The sequence below is a fragment of the Pseudophryne corroboree genome, chromosome 6, assembly GCF_028390025.1.
Source record: "Pseudophryne corroboree isolate aPseCor3 chromosome 6, aPseCor3.hap2, whole genome shotgun sequence".
In the NCBI taxonomy this organism is placed as follows: domain Eukaryota; kingdom Metazoa; phylum Chordata; class Amphibia; order Anura; family Myobatrachidae; genus Pseudophryne; species Pseudophryne corroboree.
Window position 1 is genome coordinate 807,538,428 of NC_086449.1, and position 12,417 is coordinate 807,550,844.

The 12,417-nt window shown below is 46.0% G+C and overlaps 1 pseudogene; it reads left to right on the forward strand.

The window, feature by feature from the left end:
* The first annotated feature begins 2,408 nt into the window (after positions 1 to 2,408).
* On the forward strand, positions 2,409 to 2,481 carry LOC134938221 (U2 spliceosomal RNA; annotated as a pseudogene).
* Positions 2,482 to 12,417: the final 9,936 nt, after the last annotated feature.

A 12,417-nucleotide genomic window follows, 5' to 3' on the forward strand; every position in this document is an offset into this window, starting at 1 on the left:
CGGCCACTAGGGTCGCTAATCTTACTCACACAGCTACCTCATTGCGCCTCTTTTTTTCTTTGCGTCATGTGCTGTTTGGGGAGGGTTTTTTGGAAGGGCCATCCTGCGTGACACTGCAGTGCCACTCCTAGATGGGCCCGGTGTTTGTGTCGGCCACTAGGGTCGCTAATCTTACTCACACAGCTACCTCATTGCGCCTCTTTTTTTCTTTGCGTCATGTGCTGTTTGGGGAGGGTTTTTTGGAAGGGACATCCTGCGTGACACTGCAGTGCCACTCCTAGATGGGCCCGGTGTTTGTGTCGGCCACTAGGGTCGCTTATCTTACTCACACAGCGACCTCGGTGCAAATTTTAGGACTAAAAATAATATTGTGAGGTGTGAGGTATTCAGAATAGACTGAAAATGAGTGTAAATTATGGTTTTTGAGGTTAATAATACTTTGGGATCAAAATGACCCCCAAATTCTATGATTTAAGCTGTTTTTTAGTGTTTTTGGAAAAAAACACCCGAATCCAAAACACACCCGAATCCGACAAAAATAATTCGGTGAGGTTTTGCCAAAACGCGTTCGAACCCAAAACACGGCCGCGGAACCGAACCCAAAACCAAAACACAAAACCCGAAAAATTTCAGGCGCTCATCTCTACTTTTTACTAAGGAGTGGCTTCCGTCTAGCCACTCTACCATACAGGCCTGATTGGTGGATTGCTGCAAAGATGGTTGTTCTTCTGGTAGGTTCTCCTCTCTCCACAGAGGAATGCTGCAGCTTTGACAGAGTGACCATCGGGTTCTTAGTCACCTCCCTGACTAGGGCCCTTCTCCCCCGATCGCTCAGTTTAGATGGCCGGTCAGCTCTATGAAGAGTCCTGGTGGTGCCGAACTTCTTCCGTTTAAGAATGATGGAGGCCACTGTGCTCATTGAGACCTTCAAAGCAGCAGATATTATTCTGTACCCTTCCCCAGATTTGTGCCTCGAGACAATCCTGTCTCGGAGGTCTACAGACAATTCCTTTGACTTCATGCTTGGTTTGTGCTCAGACATGCACTGTCAAGTGTGGGACCTTATATAGACAGGTGTGTGCCTTTCCAAATCATGTCCAATCAACTGAATTTACCACAGGTGGACTCCAATTAAGCTGAAGGAACATCTCAAGGATGATCAGTGGAAACAGGATGCACCTGAGCTCAATTTTGAGCTTCATGGTAAAGGCTGTGAATGCTTATGTACATGTGATTTCTTAATTTTTTATTTTTAATACATTTTCAAAAATCTCAACAAATTTTTTTTTTTCATGTTGTCATTATGTGTGTAGAATTTTGAGGGAAGAAATTAATTTATTCCATTTTGAAATAAGGCTGTAACATAACAAAATGTGGAACAAGTGAAGCGCTGTGAATACTTTCCGGATGCACTGTATATATAAGTGACAATTATCACAAGATGTGTATAATAGCATATGGCAGCCATACACAGTCACCCATGGTTTTAATCATTGATTTTCTTTGTTAAATATGAATTCACTATTAGGCTTCAATAAAACATCATAAACTTCTCTAATACAGGACGCTGAGCTGTCCATCTGCCATGTACTTACAATCAACAATTCCCAAGGTGCTTAGGATGATGCAGAGACAGGACCTTGGGGGAAATGTAATGTCCGAGTTGCAGGAGGTCCAGGATATGATCTGAGAATGACCGTATTTTTAAAGCGGTAATCATTTATGAGGCAGGTTGGTTAATGATCCAATTAATTGCGATAGGATTGTTATCAGGAATAACTGTAGTGTTATAGGGTGAGGTATGGAAAGTCGACCACACTATTGGTCGACAGTAACTAGATCGACAGGGATTCTAGGTCAACAGGGTTTCTGTGTCAACATGGTCTAGGTCGACTGGTCAAAAGGTCGACATGAGGTGTTTTTAAAAAAAAATGGTGTCGTTTTCTTCGTAAAGTGACTGGGAACCCCAGTTAGTGCACAGTGTGTGAGAAAACTAGAAATACCATTCTAATACTTATGATTTATGGGTAACTGTGTGGCCAGCTGGAGACTGCTCATTATAATGCGGCCGTGATGATGGACCTATGCTGTAGCTCCATCTGCCCCATTATTAATCCGGCCCTGCATTTATATGCTCCCTCCTCTCAGACACTAAGCAAGCATATGCACAAGTGTCTCCAGTGCACACCCTGATGTTCTTCCCGCCTGCTAGTAAATAATATACTGTATTGGCTACAAACTGAAGATGGACCATGACTGCATATGGCCAGATACCAGCTCCATGGCTGGTCTCCTGACCCACCTCTGGGTGCTGCTGATACTAATATTACATACTTTGCATGTATACTTTCTATATAATACTGGCGCCTATAGTATTACTGTATAGTATTACTGTATAGTATTCAGTAATCGCTTCTCGGCCTTTTGGCTAAGATCAAGTGTAGTACCTGCTCGAGGGAAACACTTGGTGGAGTACCTGTTCTTACACTGGGAGCGTGGGAGGTTCCCATATGTGGAATGGAGAAACACCTTGTGGAGTACCATGCCGGGGTGTGGCAAGGCCTCTGGTCGAGAGTGGAGAAAAACCGGGCTTAGTATCCGCTACCTTCTTAGGGGATGAAACAGGACCCCTTACGTGGAGCGGGAACGGCCTGGTCTAGTATCTACTCTCGTACTGGGGGTTGACTCTGGCATAGAGTAGGTATGAAGCTTGGTCTGGCTGAGAGGTTGGGAGCCGCTCGAAGCGTGAGGTGATATGTGCCCCTGGTGTGAGAAGAACCAGGGGTGCCTGAATATGCACTGGTGGATCGGGACACCTTTGCACTAGGACGGCACTAGCACTTTCACTTCCCCATCTTCTGATGCACCTTTTTCCTTTGCCCTGGCCTTTTGGCTAGGGCAGGGATAATTTTTTTAGCCCCCCCCCCCTCCCCCCGACCTTCTGGTTGGGGCTTATTTATTTATCTATTTATTTACGCAAGTGTTTTGCACCTTTGCACAACACTAGCACTTATTTATGTTTTGTAGTGTGTCACGTCACAGTTTTTTGTTCGGATTTAGTCGAGACCCTTATGGGCCACCCTCTCCCCTAGTTGCTGGGGCACTCTCCTTTTGGGGAGGGTTTGAGGCTGTTTTCGATCCCCAGGGGGAAGCTTCGGCCAACCTTGGGGATACACAAGGGTCCCTCTGCGCTTCGGCATAGGGGGGACCCACAGTCCCTTTTTCCCCTCAGTAGGCCTTTTGGCTCTGAGGGGTAGGGGAGTAACAGGGCCTTTCTCCTTTTGGAGAGGGTCCAAGAACCTACGCCCCCAGCACGTTTGGTCACAGACACTGGGTGAAGAAGCCACGCACCTCGGGCTGCAAAGAAAAAAAAACTTACTGCATTCAGCATCTTTATGGCACTACAGGGAGCGGCAGGAAACATAGGGGGGCATTTACTAAGCAGTGATAAGAGCGGAGAAGTGAGCCAGTGGAGAAGTTGCCCATGGCAACCAATCAGCAGCTCTGTATCATTGTATAGTATGCAAATTATAGATGTTACTTCAGTGCTGATTGGTTGCAATGGGCAACTTCTCCACTGGCTCACTTCTCCGCTCTTATCACTGCTTAGTAAATGTCCCCCTTAGTATCAGGGTTCTCATCCCACGTTATGTTACTCTGTAGACAAGAAGAAGCGCGACCAGTTGCAGAATCAGCTTATTGACATAACTAGCTATTCTACTAGTTCTTCGCACGGGAGTTTCTGATTTTCACGGTTGAACATATACATGTGTTAATAATGCAGTAAATCCACTGGCGTATCTATAATGGGTGCAGTGTGTGTGGTGCACACGGCCCCTGGGTCCAGAGGGGGCCCCCACCATACACACTGCACCCATTTCTTTTATACTTACCTTTCCGGCGTCCATCGGTGACTGTGTGTGGGCCCCCTCCTCTCCTGTAGTCGTCACCGCCTCTGCTAGCGCAATGAGCGCTGAGACTCTGGCACAGTGCCAGAGTCTACAGTGCATGTGCAGGACTCCGGAAAAATGGCGCTGCAGCCATTTTTTCGGAGTTCTGCGTGTGCGCTGTAAACTCTGGCACTGTGCCAGAGTCTCAGCGCTGAGAGCACTAGCAGCGGCGGTGACGGCTACAGGAGAGGAGGGGGCCCACACACGGAGTCTGCACATAGGTCCCCTCCTCTCTAGAAACGCCGCTGGGTAAATCTATAGAGATGTAAATCTGAGACGTCTTAATGTAAGTAAATATGAATCCATGGTTCTTGGCGTTACCCGAGGAGCACCCGTAGCAGATACGGTAAAAAGTGACAGGACCATTTTTGTAGTTTATTATATTCTACACACTGGGAGTGCAATCCAAATTTTGTTCTGATTGTCCGTTTGGGCGTTATCGTTCACGCAACGCAAGCCATCAGTAATGATGTCATTATGTCAACCCCCTTTTCATCCCCTTAGGGGCGGTTTATTTAAATACTGATTACATAGTTTTCCTATTTCCCGCCTGAAGAATACCTATGTTACATTTCATCTTCCTAACATATTGGGAAGTAAGAGAATTAGTGATGAGTGAGTGAGTGAGTGAGTGAGTCAGTGAGTGAGTGAGTGAGGGCTTTCACATTTATATATATAGATAATATGCCCTGAGTAGTTATTGGTTGATGTTTTCTCTCTCTCTGCACTGTGTCACTCTCCAAGGCTTTAGTACTGTACATCTGCCCCATAGTGCCTCATCTGTTGCTAATGACTGGGAGATTTCATCACATTTCTTTGTACAGTTTGAAACTGATTCTTTGAATGTAGTCATTATATAAGAAAACTTCAAGAAAACTTGAAGGTGGGTCTTTCCCATAATGTCCGCAGGGTAAAAAAAAAGTGCTTGAAATGATAGATGTGAAACGCGTCTTGTTGCCGTAGGATTTGCTGAGCATACAGTACATAGACAAATAAAAAGTAAAAGCAGATACTTAACCATACAGTTTCCCTTTAGTGAACGGGGGATCCTGCAAAGCTTTTGAGCGAGGCTTTCTCCAGCAGCACAGGAGTTAATCCAATGTAATTGCCAATTATTTTCCTCATTTTCTAGTTTTGTGTAGATTCTCCCTCTGGCACTAAGGCTTAATATATGGACTCGATGGCCAGAACTCCAAACAATCTGTTTATTTAATAGGTTTATCCCTTTATGAGCTATTGATTATAGGAGTACAGCTACTTAATTGATAGGACATGTTCTGAAGCATAAAACATATATTTATCAAAGGATCTAGCAGATCAGAACAAATATGCCCCCTAATAAAGAGGGAAAACTGCATTAAAAATGAAAGCCAAAATGATGCAATAAGACAAAGCCTCAGGTCACGTATCTCGTTCCGTCAGGTAGATATAGTATATTTCTACTAACCTCGGTTTTGAAAACAAACAGATGAGATACGGACCCTGGAGAACGCTGTGATAATTCATTTATACTGATATAAATAGAATACATTACACTGGACTAATAGGCAAATACAAGTAAATAGATACAAACAAATGTTTTGCATTTAACACACATCTACGTTCTACTATATTATATACACAGTATTGGTCAAAGCTGCCAAAGACCACTTTGGCAAAACGCGTCACCCTTTAGGGGTCTATTCATCATCATTAATTTCTACAAAAGTAGGAAGAAATTAAATTTTCACCTACCTTTGAGAAATTAAGTGTTTGGACCAATCGTTATAAAGGTTGCAATCACAGATATCTCTTGCGGTAAGTTCACTCCCAATTTGGCGTGTTGATACCATACATTATGGAAACCTACAGTCAACCTACTACATTTTTGGAGCTTGACAGTGGGAACCTTTGCTAGCTTTAGATGGGCTTTTGTTCCTGCTTCTTGCTATGGGAAGTAGGGTGGGGGTTGCAAAGGGGATCTGATCGGATCTAGAGATGTGCACTTGAAATTTTTCGGGTTTTGTGTTTTGGTTTTGGGTTAGGTTCCGCGGCCGTGTTTTGGGTTCGACCGCGTTTTGGCAAAACCTCACCGAATTTTTTTTGTCGGATTCGGGTGTGTTTTGGATTCGGGTGTTTTTTTCCAAAAACACTAAAAAACAGCTTAAATCATAGAATTTGGGGGTCATTTTGATCCCAAAGTATTATTAACCTCAAAAACCATAATTTCCACTCATTTTCAGTCTATTCTGAACACCTCACACCTCACAATATTATTTTTAGTCCTAAAATTTGCACCGAGGTCGCTGGATGACTAAGCTAAGCGACCCTAGTGGCCGACACAAACACCTGGCCCATCTAGGAGTGGCACTGCAGTGTCACGCAGGATGGCCCTTCCAAAAAACACTCCCCAAACAGCACATGACGCAAAGAAGAAAAAAAGAGGCGCAATGAGGTAGCTGTGTGAGTAAGATAAGCGACCCTAGTGGCCGACACAAACACCTGGCCCATCTAGGAGTGGCACTGCAGTGTCACGCAGGATGGCCCTTCCAAAAAACACTCCCCAAACAGCACATGACGCAAAGAAGAAAAAAAGAGGCGCAATGAGGTAGCTGTGTGAGTAAGATAAGCGACCCTAGTGGCCGACACAAACACCTGGCCCATCTAGGAGTGGCACTGCAGTGGCACGCAGGATGGCCCTTCCAAAAAACACTCCCCAAACAGCACATGACGCAAAGAAAAAAAGAGGCGCAATGAGGTAGCTGTGTGAGTAAGATAAGCGACCCTAGTGGCCGACACAAACACCTGGCCCATCTAGGAGTGGCACTGCAGTGTCACGCAGGATGGCCCTTCCAAAAAACACTCCCCAAACAGCACATGACGCAAAGAAGAAAAAAAGAGGCGCAATGAGGTAGCTGTGTGAGTAAGATAAGCGACCCTAGTGGCCGACACAAACACCTGGCCCATCTAGGAGTGGCACTGCAGTGGCACGCAGGATGGCCCTTCCAAAAAACACTCCCCAAACAGCACATGACGCAAAGAAGAAAAAAAGAGGCGCAATGAGGTAGCTGTGTGAGTAAGATAAGCGACCCTAGTGGCCGACACAAACACCTGGCCCATCTAGGAGTGGCACTGCAGTGGCACGCAGGATGGCCCTTCCAAAAAACACTCCCCAAACAGCACATGACGCAAAGAAAAATGAAAGAAAAAAGAGGTGCAAGATGGAATTGTCCTTGGGCCCTCCCACCCACCCTTATGTTGTATAAACAGGACATGCACACTTTAACCAACCCATCATTTCAGTGACAGGGTCTGCCACACGACTGTGACTGAAATGACGGGTTGGTTTGGACCCCCACCGAAAAAGAAGCAATTAATCTCTCCTTGCACAAACTGGCTCTACAGAGGCAAGATGTCCACCTCATCATCATCCTCCGATATATCACCGTGTACATCCCGCTCCTCACAGATTATCAATTCGTCCCCACTGGAATCCACCATCTCAGCTCCCTGTGTACTACTTTGTGGAGGCAATTGCTGCTGGTCAATGTCTCCACGGAGGAATTGATTATAATTAATTTTAATGAACATCATCTTCTCCACATTTTCTGGAAGTAACCTCGTACGCCGATTGCTGACAAGGTGAGCGCCGGCACTAAACACTCTTTCGGAGTACACACTTGTGGGAGGGCAACTTAGGTAGAATAAAGCCAGTTTGTGCAAGGGCCTCCAAATTGCCTCTTTTTCCTGCCAGTATAAGTACGGACTGTCTGACGTGCCTACTTGGATGCGGTCACTCATATAATCCTCCACCATTCTTTCAATGGGGAGAGAATCATATGCAGTGACAGTAGACGACATGTCCGTAATCGTTGTCAGGTCCTTCAGTCCGGACCAGATGTCAGCATCAGCAGACGCTCCAGACTGCCCTGCATCACCGCCAGCGGGTGGGCTCGGAATTCTGAGCCTTTTCCTCGCACCCCCAGTTGCGGGAGAATGTGAAGGAGGAGATGTTGACAGGTCGCGTTCCGCTTGACTTGACAATTTTGTCACCAGCAGGTCTTTGAACCCCAGCAGACTTGTGTCTGCCGGAAAGAGAGATCCAAGGTAGGTTTTAAATCTAGGATCGAGCACGGTGGCCAAAATGTAGTGCTCTGATTTCAACAGATTGACCACCCGTGAATCCTTGTTAAGCGAATTAAGGGCTCCATCCACAAGTCCCACATGCCTAGCGGAATCGCTCCCTTTTAGCTCCTCCTTCAATGCCTCCAGCTTCTTCTGCAAAAGCCTGATGAGGGGAATGACCTGACTCAGGCTGGCAGTGTCTGAACTGACTTCACGTGTGGCAAGTTCAAAAGGTTGCAGAACCTTGCACAACGTTGAAATCATTCTCCACTGCGCTTGAGACAGGTACATTCCACCTCCTATATCGTGCTCAATTGTATAGGCTTGAATGGCCTTTTGCTGCTCCTCCAACCTCTGAAGCATATAGAGGGTTGAATTCCACCTCGTTACCACTTCTTGCTTCAGATGATGGCAGGGCAGGTTCATGCGTTTTTGGTGGTGCTCCAGTCTTCTGTACGTGGTGCCTGTCCTCCGAAAGTGTCCCGCAATTCTTCTGGCCACCGACAGCATCTCTTGCATGCCCCTGTCGTTTTTAAAAAAATTCTGCACCACCAAATTCAAGGTATGTGCAAAACATGGGACGTGCTGGAATTTGCCCATATTTAATGCACACACAATATTGCTGGCGTTGTCCGATGCCACAAATCCACAGGAGAGTCCAATTGGGGTAAGCCATTCCGCGATGATCTTCCTCAGTTGCCGTAAGAGGTTTTCAGCTGTGTGCGTATTCTGGAAACCGGTGATACAAAGCGTAGCCTGCCTAGGAAAGAGTTGGCGTTTGCGAGATGCTGCTACTGGTGCCGCCGCTGCTGTTCTTGCGGCGGGCGTCCATACATCTACCCAGTGGGCTGTCACAGTCATATAATCCTGACCCTGCCCTGCTCCACTTGTCCACATGTCCGTGGTTAAGTGGACATTGGGTACAACTGCATTTTTTAGGACACTGGTGAGTCTTTTTCTGACGTCCGTGTACATTCTCGGTATCGCCTGCCTAGAGAAGTGGAACCTAGATGGTATTTGGTAACGGGGGCACACTACCTCAAGAAATTGTCTAGTTCCCTGTGAACTAACGGCGGATACCGGACGCACGTCTAACACCAACATAGTTGTCAAGGCCTCAGTTATCCGCTTTGCAACAGGATGACTGCTGTGATATTTCATCTTCCTCGCAAAGGACTGTTGGACAGTCAATTGCTTGGTGGAAGTAGTAAAAGTGGGCTTACGACTTCCCCTCTGGGATGACCATCGACTCCCAGCAGCAACAACAGCAGCGCCAGCAGCAGTAGGCGTTACACGCAAGGATGCATCGGAGGAATCCCAGGCAGGAGAGGACTCGTCAGAATTGCCAGTGACATGGCCTGCAGGACTATTGGCATTCCTGGGGAAGGAGGAAATTGACACTGAGGGAGTTGGTGGGGTGGTTTGCGTGAGCTTGGTTACAAGAGGAAGGGATTTACTGGTCAGTGGACTGCTTCCGCTGTCGCCCAAAGTTTTTGAACTTGTCACTGACTTATGATGAATGCGCTGCAGGTGACGTATAAGGGAGGATGTTCCGAGGTGGTTAACGTCCTTACCCCTACTTATTACAGCTTGACAAAGGCAACACACGGCTTGACAAATGTTGTCCGCATTTCTGGTGAAATACTTCCACACCGAAGAGCTGATTTTTTTTGTATTTTGACCAGGCATGTCAATGGCCCTATTCCTCCCACGGACAACAGGTGTCTACCCGGGTGCCTGACTTAAACAAACCACCTCACCATCAGAATCCTCCTGGTCAATTTCCTCCCCAGCGCCAGCAACACCCATATCCTCCTCATCCTGGTGTACTTCAACACTGACATCTTCAATCTGACTATCAGGAACTGGACTGCGGGTGCTCCTTCCAGCACTTGCAGGGGGCGTGCAAATGGTGGAACGTCCAGTGTTGGGAAGGTCAGGCATCGCAACCGACACAATTGGACTCTCCTTGTGGATTTGGGATTTCGAAGAACGCACAGTTCTTTGCGGTGCTTTTGCCAGCTTGAGTCTTTTCAGTTTTCTAGCGAGAGGCTGAGTGCTTCCATCCTCATGTGAAGCTGAACCACTAGCCATGAACATAGGCCAGGGCCTCAGCCGTTCCTTGCACATCCGTGAGGTAAATGGCATATTGGCAAGTTTACGCTTCTCCTCCGACAATTTTATTTTAGATTTTGGAGTCCTTTTTTTACTGATATTTGGTGTTTTGGATTTTACATGCTCTGTACTATGACATTGGGCATCGGCCTTGGCAGACGACGTTGCTGGCATTTCATCGTCTCGGCCATGACTAGTGGCAGCAGCTTCAGCACGAGGTGGAAGTGGATCTTGATCTTTCCCTAATTTTGGAACCTCAACATTTTTGTTCTCCATATTTTAATAGGCACAACTAAAAGGCACCTCAGGTAAACAATGGAGATGGATGGATACTAGTATACTTATGGATGGACCAGCGACTGCCGACACAGAGGTAGCTACAGCCGTGGACTACCGTACTGTGTCTGCTGCTAATATAGACTGGATGATAATGAGATGAAATTAATATATATATATATATAATATCACTAGTACTGCAGCCGGACAGGTATATATATTTATTATGTAATGACTGATGACGAACCTGCTGGACACTGTCAGCTCAGCAGCACCGCAGACTGCTACAGTAAGCTACTATAGTAGTATGTATAAAGAAGAAGAAAGAAAAAAAAAAATAACACGGGTAGGTGGTATACAATTATGGATGGACCAGCGACTGCCGACACAGAGGTAGCTACAGCCGTGGACTACCGTACTGTGTCTGCTGCTAATATAGACTGGATGATAATGAGATGAAATTAATATATATATATATATATATATATATATATAATATCACTAGTACTGCAGCCGGACAGGTATATATATTTATTATGTAATGACTGATGACGGACCTGCTGGACACTGTCAGCTCAGCAGCACCGCAGACTGCTACAGTAAGCTACTATAGAAGTACAGATGTAGCCAACTTTATCTTGACTGTTTCTCCGCCGAGACGGGCGTTTAGCCACGCTAAGGCGATAGCTGAGTTTAATCACAGGCAGGCGCGTTGAGACGATCTAGATACTCATCATGCATTACACATCTCCACCACTGTGTGGCTAATGCTCCACTAATCCAGTACTTTCGATCGTACAGTATAGCGGCGGATTGATCTACAGCTCTGGCAATACTGTAGGCGTAACGGGAAGCGGTGGAAAAAGTATGGAGTACAGTACTGTACTGTATGTGTATGGAGACGCAACTACAGTAATTGTGTAAAAGGAATAATGTACAGTACAATGTATAAACACCGTGCTTTTTAAAATATAAAATATACTGTATGAGCGTCTGAGTTCGCTAATGCATAATGGGAATGGAGGACTAGCAGGAGGCGGAGGAAAACACCGTGCTTTACAAATGCGAGCGTCCGAGTCCTCTAAGGCATAAACCAACAGCAATGGGGCGAGGGCTGGGCGCTGTTTGCAGTACTTTCACACATGAAATTAGAAATCTCTCATGAGGCGTCGTGGGCTAGGGGTGAAGGCTCCCACCTCCCTCACTGGGGGTCCAGGGTTCGAGACATGATGTGCTTTCTTTCTTTTTTTTTTTTTTTTTTCTGTAATAATGCACTGTATTATTTTATTTCCATTGTAAGACAGTCAATGGAAGGATGCACACAGGTTTCACATAAATCAAAGTACATCTGCAGGAGCGATTCTTTACGCTAAATGCACCCAAACAGCGTGAATGAAATGAGTGTACTGTATTCTGGCGCTACCAACTAAGCAAAACAGTACTGTAGATCTTCAGCGTTTGTGCATTGCACAGGACCTGAATTTCCTCCCTGTGCAGGCCCCCAGGGGGGAAGGGCGATGGGGGTAGGGGGGAGACGATGGAAAATACTGTGCCTTTGAAATGCAATTACATGAGCGTCCGAGTACACTACGGCATACTGTAAACCAACACCAATGGGAAGGAAGTGCCAACCTTATTTTTAATGTGTTCCCGTGACATTCACTTTAACATTTTTTTTTTCTCTCCAATACAGTACTGTACATCCAATGGAAGGATGCACACAGGTTTCACATAAATCAAAGTACATCTGCAGGAGCGATTCTTTACGCTAAATGCAACCTACAGTACGGTACTGTAAGTGAGCAAAATAGTACTACAGTGGGCGTTTGTGTATTGCACATGACCTGCATTCCCTCCCTGTCTACTGCATGATCTGTGAAGGCTCCCATGGGGGAAGGGCAACAGGCTAGCAGGAGGCGGAGGAAAACACCGTGCTTTACAAATGCGAGCGTCCGAGTCCTCTAAGGCATAA